Genomic DNA, 11,992 nt, shown 5'->3' with positions numbered 1-11,992 from the left:
GTGTTATTTTTATGCCGGTTCAAAGTGAAGTGTCCTCAAATATCAGAGTCCGCAACTGTATTAGCACCTATAAATTATATAAACCTATTTGGCTCTGAGAGCAGAGAGGATGGAGATAAAGGCCCTGTGCTTCATTAATAAATAACTATGTGAATTTACACATAGGCACACACACAGGACCACATACACAGGGACTGTGTAGCACAGCTCAATTTGTTTTAGGTAATGGTCAGTATGTAGCTTTTTTTTTTTATGTCCATTTACACAGTCAAAGATAAATGAGCACATATTCTATCACTATCAAATTCATCATTACTAAACTGGAATTCCCAGTGTTTGTATCAGCCGTCAAACATCACATCAATCAAATGGTGTTTTTTGTTAAAATTAAAAAAAAAATAATAATAAAAATAAATCTTGGCTGTAAATACCAACATGGTGGTCGCTCGAATCAAATCAATTCATCCCTGCTCTGTGGAGACACTGCAAATTGGACTGTCATTGGTTACCAATATGACATCGCCTTGAATCTCTCTCTCTCACTCGTTCACCCAGTAGGACCCAGTCTGTCCACAGAGCATAAAGTCTGGACAAAGAGATTGTGCTCGGTGGAGGTTAATGAGTAATGATTAGTGAGGGGGGGGGGACACGTGTGGGAGAATTGGCTGAAACAGAAACACATGTGAGACCTGGCATCCCTCGACTCAGGCTGGCATACCTGCAACGTCTCTGCTGTGTTGGAATGAGTTAAATGATCACAGGACACACAAAGTAACACATTATGTTACAACAACAACAAAAAAAACATGCTGTGTTTAGCATTGCTTTTCTTTCATTCATAAAGTTTCCTGATGATCTGTAGATAAAGCGACTGAACAGCTGCACAACTCGCCTCTACCCATAAAAGAACTTTCCCTGACCAAGTCTTTACTGTCCACTTCCGAGTGTCCGTGATGTGGGAGTGTAAAGGAGCTCATCTCCAGACTGTGCTGTCAGTTATGTGGCTGCAGTGAGCCATCAGTCAAAATTAACAGCCTCATCGAGCATTCAGGACAGGCATCAATTAAAACCAGTGGAGCTCAATATTATTTTATGGTATATTTACATTTTAAAGCTTGATTTAATTATCCTTGGACCAGAGAGCTTCCACAGTGGCCCGTCCTCCCTTTATGCCCCCACATCACTACTTCCTTTCATGAAAGTAATGATGGGACGTAAAGGACAGACTTCTTCTTCTCCTAGTGCTGAGTTGGCCACAGGAAGTAGCTCCTACATGATGAGAGAGAGTTTTTATGCACAAATGTGGCAATTGTGGATAAAGAAATAGTAATATTTATATACAGTGCTTAAGAAATGTATTAGACCACCACCCAAAGCCACAACAGCATTGGTAATTATCAAAATAATTGTTTTATGTTTCTGTAATGGTTAACCCTTAGTGCTCACGACATAGATCTGTGCCACTGGCACATCCATGGTAAATTGCAGTGGGAATAATACATAACTCATATGGACATCCTGGGTTATGTGTTTATAGATCATATCTTCAGGCTTTACAAAATATGTAACGTGTTGTTGAGTCAAAGTTATGAATAATTTCATATTACACTTTAAAGAAAACAAAAAAAAAAACGGGAAGAGCGATACTTGTGCAGAAGTGACAAATTAAACAGTTTTTCTTTTATTTGTGCTCATAAAATGAGCCAAGCGAACTTTGAAATGTGACATAAGATTTCCAAAATTCACAAATGTAATCTGATTTTAAAAGTGTTTATTATAGTTGGTGTGTGAAGTAATACACTCTATATTGTACATTCTTATACCCTCTCTGTATATGTTTTAGCATAGTGATGGGGAAAAAGCAGCCTAAATGCTCTGTGTTCTAAGGGTAAATACATTAGTAAGTCAAAGCTCTTTAACCAAAATTATATTTTGAATGCTAAAATGTAATTATTGTTGTTGTCTATGCATTTTCAAATTTACTGTTTTACAAAAACACAGAAAAAATAGTAAAGCACATAATAATTTCTTCATTAAGATGACAAATTATAGTTATATACTTGCTTTCCTGAACTTAAAAATTAGTTTTAGTGGTTGAATGTTATGCTTAAATAATTTCTGACCTCTGACTCAGAGAAGAAGCCCAGTGAGCCGGCTCAAAATGTGGGTCAATTTTTTTCAAGAAAAAATTACATTTTCAAATTTTAAAAATTACATTTTTAAAATATAATACATAATAACATATTTATTATACATACATGTGACAGACATTACATGTATACAGACATTTTCTGGCAGGGATAAAATGCATCACTAAAAAGTCCACACCTGCATTTTACACTGAGCATACACATTGGATATAAATTGTTTAACTTCAGTGTTGGGCAGCGTTTTATTTAAAAATGTATGCATTGCAAACTGAAAACACGTGTTTCAGATCATCTGTGAATATTTTAGATTCTCTTCATTTTGATGCAAAATGTGTCTGCTATTCATAATCAAATCTCATTATTTGTTGTGTTAGTGTTTTGTATTTTTTTGCCTTGAGGGTGAGGCCCTTTGAGAGATATAGTAATTAACTGACTACTTGTTATGACACAGAAACCTAGTGTAATGGAATATATTGAATAATGTATATCACCGTGATTATTGCTGGACACCATGCTGCTCCAGTGGCTCTGGTTTCCATAGCCGGTGCTGACATTGTTGTTTAATAAGCCTCCATGGTGCATTGCCACTAGGTAGTTGCTGTCCATGGTGCTGAAACAGCACTACTGTATGTTTTTCCTCAGTGCAGTGATTTTGTTCTGTTGGCACAAAGGATAACTTTTTGCGGGTCACTGGATTTTCTTTGCCCTCACTTAGGGATCTTAGGGAAGTGCTCTTTTTAAAGACTTCCCTTTTGAGTATTGTCGTACCAGAGTCACTGTCGGGAACAAGGCTGTTTGGGATATTTACAGTAATGCCAATGGATTATTGTAGATCAAATTTCTAAAAGATATTTTCTTTTAAACTCTCTAAATTTGGGGGATTTTTTTAGAGGTATGGATGTAAATATCTATATTTTCTGGAGCACCTCCCTCATGGCATTACATTATAAGCTCATACAGCATAGACACTTATACACCATTATGTACAATAATGCTGGAGGGAGGCAGATATGTAGGGTAGGTTGTGATGATATTGAAAGTCCGATCAGGCCGCTGTTTACAGGGTTTTCTCATCTCATTTGGCAGCATCCAAATAAAATAATCTTTAATTTAGCATTAATATGTTAATCTGCTAACTGAAATAAAAAAGAAAACGATAACTCTTTCAAACAGAGTACAGAGTCTTATTTAAATTAGGCCGCTTTAGTAAAGGTATTGTTCATTTCAGAAAAGGTCAGTAGCAACATTTAGGGGCCTTTTATGTGATACTGTATGTGTTGTGAATGGCAATTATGGCAAAGGACCCTCTTTCCTTAATATTTCCCTCAAACTGGAATAAAATTTGTGTTTGTTAGGGCCATTAAATTGTCTTGCCGTGGAGAAGGGAAGTGTGGCACAGACTGTAGAAACTGCAGCAGAGGAATCGGAGAAGCTGCTGGCAAAGAGAATGACAAACTGGGGGGATCATATGAAAGAAGAGGGGCTCAGTGTGGAGATGGATAAAGAGCATTAAATGTGTAGGAAACTGGAGGGAAGACAAAATGGCAGAACATTGAGGAGAGCCAGATGGACAAAGTGATTGGGAGAGAGGATTCAAAGATGGAAAGCTATGGTACTATTGTGGGTGGTATAGCATGATAAGGAGGGGACGTACAGATGAAGCTCGAGGCAGATATGTATGGAAGTAAATAAAAGAGAGAGAGAGAGTGTGAGAGGGAGAGAGGGGAGTCTGGTGCTGATGGACGAGGGAAGCGTGTTGAGGCAGAGGGAAAACCATGTATTAAGTCAATGGGATAATGATGTGTCAAAGCGTGACCAAGCTGTGAAAATGGGAAAATGTCTTTCATCATCACTAAAGTGTCCTCTCTCTGACCCCTTCAGGTGAAAATTAAAATGGTCCGGACTTGATGGAAAAACAGTTTCAATTTACTTTTAAGTGGAGTAACATTGATTCTGGGTAGAAAGCAGGGCCTGCAGGCACAGACACACCGGACACCCCGCCCCCTCTCTCCCTCTATCTCTCTCTCTTCCTCTCCCTCTCTCTCAACCATCAAACACAACACCCTAGTTCCTGTATCTCTGTTGCGATCGCATATTAAATTGCACATGTGCTAAAAAATCATCCACCACAAAATGCCACCACTTGTCATCTTAAATGTTTAACTTCTACTATAGTGATCACATTTTGTTTGGAAATTCTTGGAAATTATAATAGGACAAGTACTTATTTACACTTGACTCGCAGGTCTATTTTATAAACCAGGACAAAAACCGGGTCACCACGTCGGGCCTCTCTTAGCGATGAGAAGACCACACTTTTGCAACATACACCTCAAATTTCAATTGATGAGATGCTGCGTGTCATCATGTAAACATCACATTAATATCTCCCTTGCCTCTGTTCTCATCATGGTGTGTGCCGGGCTCCGAGGATGCTGTACAGCCCAGTGGCTACGAGGCTCCTGCGAGACTTTGTTTGGTCCCAGAGTCCCATGGCGTGTTGTGCGTGCTGTAACCTAGCATCAAGGTTTCCATCAATAGTGTGAGCAAGCAGTGACTTAAGAGCAGGAGTGAGAAGGGGAAAAAAAGGTGAAAGCCCCAGGGATTCACACAAAGGCTCTAGTATTTGAATGCAGCACAAGTGAATCAACAAGTCCTCCAACCTACACAAACACACCAGTCACTTCATTAGGTATTACGTAAAAGACAGTTCAGTTTGTCATCCATTCTGCATTCGTTGGTTGTAACAAGTGGTTATTCGAGTTTCTGTTGCCGGTCTTTCATCTCAGTATTTTACGACAATGTTTTCTTCCCATTTTTTGGATAATTATCTGTAAAAATCTGAGTCACAAAGTCACTTAAATCACCTTTCTTACACATTCTGATTCTGCACAGATTTGGGTCCTAATCTGGCTCTTCCAACAATTGTGGGTGCCTTTCAATTTTAGGCTCACTTGAACAGATTATCTGGCCAAATGATCCTGTAGTGTGAGGGATTAACGCTATCGGACATCTTCCTGATGTAACAAATTGTAAGTATTAAACATGTTTAATATTTATGACTGAACAGTGATTGGGAGCTGTGAGCAGAACCTGCAATAACCAATGAGAGCGAGTTGACCGGGAAACTGGGATGTTGCATACTTTTCATGGTTTGAGTTAAAGGTTGTGGACAAAGCAAACAACAATGACAGTTGCTCACACAGAGACCGGCCTCCTCTGTTGATGTCTTGTCTTTCCCGACCGATCCATTCAACTCTACGTCCCGTGAGTGCGTGGGCAACGTCACACGACCTCGTCTTTTGCTCCTTCTAAAAATGACCATCGGGCATCTCCGTGTCTTTAAAGGTTAGGGCCATAAGTTGTTTTGGGGGGCATTTGCTGGAAAGATTAATGTTGTTTCGCACAAGCCGCAAGAGGTAGCTCACCAATAAAATATAACAATGTGTCGTAATAAGTTTCCGCTGCAAACGACCTGCAGGGTTGTTGTTTTTTTTACGAGTGCGATGGTCTCAGGTAAATAAGCAGCATCATCGAGGATGAAAAACTAACGAATCCTTTGGGACGCATCATGGAGAAGAATTAATTTGTGATACGCTAATTTGCAACGCAGTGCATTATTGCTCATTTTCAACGTGTCCCCGTTGCCGAGATTTAAAAGATACAGATTGCGTGTTTGAACAGATTTGTTAACATTCGATGGGCCACATTTTGTGCGAGAGCAAGGACTTCTAACATTTGCCTTGCCTCAGTGTGCTTTGTGTGACTGCAGTCCCATAGTCACGGCTGTGCAACACGTATGAGTGCTTTGACAGAAAAGGCACTGTGACACATATTGACTCGTGCTGGGCTGGAAACGGAATTGATTTCCCTCTCTGAGATCCAAAGAGAGAGACATACAGCAGGGGAGAAAGAGGGCATATTAACTTGCCAGCTGTGCTCCGAGTCAAATAACTACCTCCACAAACAACTTTAAAACGGCGCAAAGCAAGTTTTCTCCACGAAATAAAGATTCCAAACACCAGAGGAAACACTTTCCCCGTAAGGAACATCGTTTTAAACGAAACAAATGCATTAGGTCGGCCAGTGTGGGTTTTTTTTCAGTGGTGTTGTTTTTCAAGCAGAAAAAAAAAGTCTTCATTTATCTCTAAATCGCGTGTAAGCGCGCACCTTTATCAGGAGTCTACGGCGACACGGAGCACACCTGGCCCGTGTGCTTGTGCACGTTGATGGCATGTCTGACATACGTTGCGCTGTGTTCACCTTGGTCAAGCGCGGCGAGGTTAATGGTGTCCACATCAGCAGGTGCCTTAAAAAGCATTTAGCAGTTATAATTGATGATGCAATTACTGTCCAGATAAAGCTGAGGTCTGTTTCCCCTCCAGCTTTATGCCCTTAGAGCCATATATCTTGCTGCAGACTGGGCTCTCCTCCTCATTCCTTTGCCCTGTCAGCTCCTCTACAGGGAAAATCGTGTCATCACCACAAAGGTTTTTTAGTTCAGTTTAGTTAGTTGAACATCGAAGCCAAGGGCTTGCACTGCACTGAAAATAGAAAATGTTTGACCTAAGCCTGAATAAATAAATTGCTAACTCCAGAATTAGTTCATTGTCTTCATAAAACTTGCTAAATTTATTCTGAATGAACATACATATGGAAGTACCCGGCTCTTTAAGTGTGCTAACCCCTACACCCACCGTGTACCCCCTGTTTTAAATATGTCTCACATAGAATCTCCAGTTATATATTCACTTTTTAATATAAAGCTTCATCTTGGCTAAATAGCTGAGAGTCATATTTTGGTAACAATTATTAAAAGTTTTGGATGGTGATGATGGAGTAGTTTCTTACCTGACGACGAGTATTTCAGTCACATGAGAATAATCACCCTGCTGTTCCTTCTTTTTTTTTTTAACCTGCAGGTGAACAAGTGCAGTTTTGGGTCACCAAAAAAATCAGTCAAGTCACCAAGTGTGTTGATTTGGGTTTGGATGGCAAACCTTTCACCTAATTAGAGCCTTGTGAGACCTCCCGGGTGGCTGCTGCTGGTGGTAACCTGCAATATAAACACAGCCTGACAATGTGAGGTGTGTGTGTGTGTGTGTGAGAGAGAGTGTGCGTGCGTGTGCGTGTGTGTGTGAGTGGCACTGATTTCACTCCACACAGCAGGTATAGGGCTTTTACTGTTATTACCTGAGGGCTGTTATGCAGACAGATGCCCTCTCAGCGGGGAGCATCCAAGTGAGCAACACACACTTAGATATGCCAGGTTGCACACCCACACCCACCTTGTTTCATTTATATCCACTCATAAACTCATGCATAACTGATTTTAAAAGAAAATGTTGATGACTGATGATCAGAAACTCAGGAAAGTCACGCTGACTTTAAAAGAAATTGCTCCATCCTCGAGTTGTGTCCTGTTTGTCCTGTTAAACAATCAGCATGTGGACTTGGACATGGGTGGGTTGAAATGTTTGACCTTTTTATTTCTGTATTTTTATTGTCATAAATCCAATTCATTAAACTTTCAATATCCGTGTGATGGTTTGATATTGAAAATCATTTTAGATCCATCAGCACAAGTTACTTCACTAGCCAGGGATGTTTCTTGGATGTCTATTGAGTCAACTGGAGTCCATTCTTTAAGGATTATTCACACAAGGAAATTGCTTAATTACTTAGATGAGGAACAGAACTATGGAATTAGATTTTTGTGTCAATATATTCAAGCAAAGCAAAGCAAGGAAGAAGAAGCAAAAAAAACTTGTTGTTCCGTCTGACAAATAATTTGAATTATCTAACGCTCGTCAGATCATAAACGTTAGAATTATTTTGTCGGACGGACAGCAACTCCAAGACTTCCGGTCCATTGAGCTGCCCTTTCAAAACTCAGTAGCCAATCAGCAGGCAGCTTCCCTCAGGGCCGCCCGTTAACAAAAAACCACGAAGCAAAAAATTCCGTACAAAACAATTGAATTGGATTACACGTTATTAAAAAAAGAGATTCCACACAGATTAGACACTGCATTAGAAATGGTTCAACCCTGTCGTACACTGGGGTAATTAACAACACATTGGCTTTGTTGTTGTCGTCGTTGCTTGTGGATATCATTCGCTAAAACATCTAAAAATATTAATATTAGTAGCTTATGAATTTCTTGTCCAGTTTTCTGTGCTTCATAATTTAGAATACTTGCCCGTGTATGTGACGTAGGACGCGCTGCGATCCTCTTCTCAGTTCACTATGTATGCATGTTTCTTTTGAAAAAAAAAAACATTATTAGAATAATAATCTGAGAAATCACAACACATTGGGATGGATGATTATTATTGTAATACATACGTCTCCTTGTTACGCTAAGCACTCGTCAGGCGGTTCAAATAGTCGTAGTTGTCACAGTTTACCGGTTTAGTTGACAGCTTCTCTCTGGCTCACTGATTTCCAGACACGCTGGGTGGTGACAGGGAAGGAGACGGTGGCTTGTGGCTCACCAGTTTACTAATTGGTAAGTCTTCCTCTGCCTGTGCTGCGGTGTCACCGACCCCGTCATTGTTTTGCTATTTTATTTTGGTAGAAAGTGTCGCCATTACACAGTGATCTGCAGCAGAAGCCTCTCACGCCGTGATATGGATTTCCTGTGGCGCAAAATAATGTTGCTAAATGTGTTTGTACTGTATGTGAAATATAATGAGGCACCAAACTAAAATTTGACCAGTGTTCCATGTTTTTTTGCTGCTGCTTTGTTTAGGGATACTTCAAACTACACTCAAAGTGTGTAAGTGTGTATTTTGTATCATATATTGATTATTGACCTCTTTGAAAGAAAATATAATAATGCGATATAGTACAGGTGTGCTGCAGTAAATATGTGTTCCTCCCACAGTCCAAAAACATGCAATATGTCAGCTAAGATTGGCAGCCGAGCAACTGTCATGTGGAGGATAAAGCGGTAGAAGATGGATGGATGTGTGGAGTGTTGTTCTGTTATTCCTCATTAATACACTCTGTGTTCCATTCTTTAACTGTCTGTTTGGCCGAGCTGTGAAGCAGCTGCACGGTCTGACCACGATGTGATTTGTTAACAAGTGCCTGTGGATCTGTGTGCAGGTTATTGCTTGACGTGCAATGGCTTAGTGGTTCTGTATGTGCATATGCATCAGTGTGCACGAGTAGCTTTTAATGTGTGCTGAAGGTTGAGTGCTGGTGGGATGCAAAGAGAGAGAGAGAGGGGGAGAGAGATTTAAACACGAGTCATAAAAATTGAGTGACAACGGAAAATCGGTTAATAAACCGTGGTTTGTCCACACGTGACTGTTTTTTGGAAATGAAGGGGAAGTTGTTTTGTGAGGTTGAAACTTACAAGTCAGTCTGAACAGCAAGTGACACCCTCTACCCTTAGACCCTCACATGGACACCACACATAAAAAACCCTAGTACAGGGGGAAAACTGGGAGAAACCTCAGGAAGAGCCACAGTGGAGGTTGTCCCTCTCCTAGGACGGAGGCGTGGCATACATTACAATAAATGTAACCTCGACTGGTAATAGTATGAGTGTTAATAAATCTGTGGCTTGTTCTCAGATGAAGGTCCAGCCTAAAGCAAGGAAAAGGGAAACTTTTTGGTCACATCTGAACAGTTTGACAACCCAGGACACTGCAAAACGGAACAACCGCCGAGGACAGACGGCAAGAACATGAGTCCAATAGAGTGTATAGAAGATTGCAGAATGTTAAGTAATCAATTTGTCGATCGAAAGAAGGGGTGGGGCTTGAGAAACTGCTGCGATTCCACTCCAAAGAGGTTGTGTTTGTCTTGGAGACTCACTGCTGTGTGAGTCTCAGTTATAGGTCAACTGAATACAGTAAAATACGTTTTTCCCCAGCCACAGAGTTAAACAGAGGCAAAATGAAATGTTATGAAACATGGTTCACTACATTATAATGTCTTTTATAATGACTTGGATGGCAGTGAGCTTCTGCTTTTTAATCACTCGTGCCACAGATTTACATTCTTATCGGATAACTGGGAACATCACGGTTGCACCCGGTGCCAACAGTCCTATGTGAACCAGTGCAACAGTACCACCGGACACAGCTTTGAGTCCTGTGACAAACCTCCATGTAACATTTATTGTTTCCCTGCGTGTGTCACAGCCCAGTGTGTAAAGTGTAAAGTCTGCTACTCTTTAATAATCCGACCCAACCTCTTTCTTTGCTCACATCATAATTACAATGGCCACGAGAGGGCTTTATTATTTGAAGATGTCGCTATGGGACACTGGAACCATTTTCTTTAGATGAGGTGTGAGCCAGTGGATGAACAACAATGACCTCTCCTCGCATGTCACATATTAAGTTGGCTTTTCAATCCCTATACACGCAGACCAAAATCAACATAAGGCAACAAACTCTCTTCCTGCACGTCGCTCCATGTGTCTTTCACTGCTCTCTCATTACTCAAGTAATTCTGTTACCTTGCACCGAGATGAGACATCAATTCCTCTGCCACTGATAATTGCAAATTAGCTTTGAGTTAGTGCTTGAGGAAATGGGAGGAGACAGGGTTGAGGGGTGGAGAGGAGCTGAGCTGATGAGCATGTATGAATTAGTTCTCGCATGCAGTGGGGGGGGGACGCACGGTGCTGGGAAATTTGAGACACTTGCGGTGACAAATTGGGGTATTTCAGTGTCATAAAAGTAATAATTTACACCGCACAGCAGCGAGGTGTTGAGCTGCATTCTGTTGTGGTTGAAGTCTTTGCAGAGCAGGTTCCAGCCAGGGGGGAAATTAAAACACTCCTGAACTTCAAACTGGCTTTGCAAGGTCTTACGAGCTATGAGCACCAGAAGAACACCAGAGGAATTAGACCCAAATAATGTAATGTAATGTAAAATAAAAGCAAAATTCATGTAATACATGTTACTTCCATGTTAATATGTTATTTATTAAAGCGCGTGATGTAGCATCAAACGCGACTTCCTTTTGATATTTGAACATTTTCCCTAATTCCCGTCCCGCACAAGCAAAGCAGGGGTAGATTACATTTCCGAGCATAAATAAATACGGTGAAAAGGTCACCTTTCCATCTGTTATTTGTGCAGCCTCTAAAAGTAATTACATACGGAACGGTGTCGGCGGTGCTGTTTGTGCGCTTCCGTTTTCTAAACAACACGTCTCCCAGAGCTCATTCCATATACACTTGAGGACCGTGGAATGATGAACAGGTGAGGTAAACAAGGCTAAATAAATATGAAATTGGATTACTTACAAAAAGGGCTTGCGGAATCATTTGGATTTAATTCAGTAATTATACACCACTTTGCCACAGTTTTGCTGATTTGTAAATATGGACACAATTAAACGGAGTCCGTTTTTAAGATCCGCTGTATGTTTTATTAGGCCTTCGTTTTCTCTCTGTCTCTGATCCCAAAGTCATTGGCCTTTTCTAGAAAAACAGACAATGAACGTGTCATCGTTCCAGTCAGACTTTATGAACTACCTTACAATAAGAAATGCATTATGAATGACACGATCGGCTGCGTCTTCCCTGCAGCGCAGGGTTGCGTGCGTGCCTCCGCTTAGAAGAGGCAACAGAAGGAGGTCAAACGTGACATCAGGACGAGGCAAGTGATGGCACTGAAGCACCACCGCGTTGCACTTTGAGGAGCGTCGACTTCCTCTTGGGGCTGATTTTTAAAGGGCAGGTGTTTCTCTGTGTTGTCTATCTTTAGGTTCGGGCTATACGGGCTGTTCAGGAGTTGTTGTTTGTTTTTTCTTCTTTTCTTACCCTTCTTAAACAATAGATAGATACATTTATTATTCTGTGGACATTGTCTTT

Source organism: Solea senegalensis, linkage group LG2 (assembly GCF_019176455.1).
Source record: "Solea senegalensis isolate Sse05_10M linkage group LG2, IFAPA_SoseM_1, whole genome shotgun sequence".
NCBI lineage: Eukaryota > Metazoa > Chordata > Actinopteri > Pleuronectiformes > Soleidae > Solea > Solea senegalensis.
This window is presented reverse-complemented; position numbering follows the sequence as displayed.